The following is a 2495-nucleotide window of genomic DNA, read 5'->3' as shown; positions in this document are numbered from 1 at the left end:
TAATAAAGTGGATATTATGTGACTTTATATGTACAAAAAATAAATAATAAATAATAAATGCTCACCTTTCTTACTTCCTGTGTGTGGTATGTTTTCTCCACATTAAAGACACTGCAGGAGGTCCTGGCCGCTGCAACCACTGTTCGCTACAATGCGCCCTCCAATAACCCCTACGTGCTATAACTGTCAGCTAATTGGGCCTACAGCAATTAGGTCATCAAAGGTCATACTGTATTTGTTCATGTTTAAAGACCAATCGTGGGAGAGCGAGAAATGGCAGGTGACTTTGGTATTGAAAATTTGATTATAAACATTGCACAGATTTATAAACAAGTTTTTATTTTATTTTTTTTATTGCTCACCAATTGTCATACAACATCGAACGCTAATACATTCTCAAAAGCATATACGTATCCTGACCACACACACGCGCATGTATACGCACGCGCGCAGCTGCGCACACACACACACACACACATACATACATACGCACGATCCAGCGTGTGAATGTCTCTCTCTTGCCCTGACTGCAGAGCTTCTCCACCCTAGCTCCAGTGATCCAGCATGTGAATGTCTCTCTCTTGCCCTGACTGCAGAGCTTCTCCACCCTAGCTCCAGTGATCCAGCGTGTGAATGTCTCTCTCTTGCCCTGACTGCAGAGCTTCTCCACCCTAGCCTCCAGTGATCCAGCGTGTGAATGTCTCTCTCTTGCCCTGACTGCAGAGCTTCTCCACCCTAGCTCCAGTGATCCAGCGTGTGAATGTCTCTCTCTTGCCCTGACTGCAGAGCTTCTCCACCCTAGCTCCAGTGATCCAGCGTGTGAATGTCTCTCTCTTGCCCCGACTGCAGAGCTTCTCCACCCTAGCTCCAGTGATCCAGCGTGTGAATGTCTCTCTCTTGCCCCGACTGCAGAGCTTCTCCACCCTAGCTCCAGTGATCCAGCGTGTGAATGTCTCTCTCTTGCCCTGACAGCAGAGGCTTCTCCACCCTAGCTCCAGTGATCCAGCGTGTGAATGTCTCTCTCTTGCCCTGACTGCAGGCTTCTCCACCCTAGCTCCAGTGATCCAGCGTGTGAATGTCTCTCTCTTGCCCTGACTGCAGAGCTTCTCCACCCTAGCTCCAGTGATCCAGCGTGTGAATGTCTCTCTCTTGCCCCGACTGCAGAGCTTCTCCACCCTAGCTCCAGTGATCCAGCGTGTGAATGTCTCTCTCTTGCCCCGACTGCAGAGCTTCTCCACCCTAGCTCCAGTGATCCAGCGTGTGAATGTCCTCTCTCTTGCCCTGACAGCAGAGCTTCTCCACCCTAGCTCCAGTGATCCAGCGTGTGAATGTCTCTCTCTTGCCCTGACTGCAGGGCTTCTCCACCCTAGCTCCAGTGATCCAGCGTGTGAATGTCTCTCTCTTGCCCCGACTGCAGAGCTTCTCCACCCTAGCTCCAGTGATCCAGCGTGTGAATGTCTCTCTCTTGCCCTGACTGCAGAGCTTCTCCACCCTAGCTCCAGTGATCCAGCGTGTGAATGTCTCTCTCTTGCCCTGACTGCAGGGCTTCTCCACCCTAGCTCCCCAGTGGTGGAACAGCCTCCCCACCCCCATAAGAGCTGCTCACTCACTGCCCATTTTCCACCGCAGTCTGAAGACTCACCTCTTCACACTGTGAACACTTAACTCACCTCTTCACACTGTACCTTGACTCCTCTCTTCGCAGTACACCATGACTCCTGCAGGAGTCCACTAACCTATTGTCACTTGTTTTTCACCTTTATGTAGGACTTTGTCACGGTACTCTAGTTCCTCAAGTTGTCTATAGTAGTTACAGACTTGGCCTATCTACCTTGTGTACTGGACATATGGTGATAGCTTGTTTTTTTTTTATTATGACGTTGATATGCACTGTTTTGTACGTTGTTTTGGATAAAAGCATCTGCTAAATGAAATGTAATTTGAGTTTCATTGATCGCTCATCTCCCTGTCTCCCTAATTTAAAAATGTGAATTATTTTCTGGTTGGTGTGAACTCCATTTCACGCCAAGCTACTTGTTCCCCTGGAAATCGGTACATTTTAGTTTGCAGTTGGTCTTTTCCCAAAGTTGATTACGTTTGGTTTTTTATGGCGATGATATGCTAATGGCGGCAGGCTACCTGCTAATTTAATTCCAGCAGGGGGAAAAACCTCGAGAGGGAGGTGACCGAGCGACGGGGGAGCCGTCGTACTGGCAGGAATACAGCCAGCCGCTGAATTACCCAGGCAAAAGCATTAAGCGTGCGTTCCTCCGATACGGAACGGCAATATAAAAGCAGAACTGTACGAATGGTCCTTTCAAAAATATATAAAGCAGACACCTGCTTAAACATTTATAAGATGACAATTTCTAAATCAGTTTAACAGTTGAAAGAAAAACACGAACGATTTGTGTTCTATTTCAGAAACGGTTGTGCATATTGTGGTGTTCTGACGCATTTTCCACGCGCGCAAAAAAAGAGTGAATTTGGTGGAA

The 2495-nt window shown here is 47.9% G+C and overlaps 1 protein-coding gene across 1 annotated transcript in view; it reads left to right on the top strand.

Moving 5' to 3' along the window:
* The window catches only part of nek1 (NIMA-related kinase 1), a 41236-nt gene extending 41163 nt beyond the window's left edge, over positions 1-73 (top strand). Inside the window, exon 35 of the mRNA XM_061230136.1 lies at positions 1-73. This exon is cut by the window's left edge and continues 939 nt beyond it. The gene's annotated coding sequence lies outside the window, so the exon portion shown is untranslated.
* Positions 74-2495: the final 2422 nt, after the last annotated feature.

This window comes from Conger conger, unplaced genomic scaffold (assembly GCF_963514075.1).
Source record: "Conger conger unplaced genomic scaffold, fConCon1.1 SCAFFOLD_96, whole genome shotgun sequence".
NCBI lineage: Eukaryota > Metazoa > Chordata > Actinopteri > Anguilliformes > Congridae > Conger > Conger conger.
The sequence above is the reverse complement of the archived record's forward strand: the minus strand, read 5'-3'. Positions and strand labels throughout refer to the sequence as shown.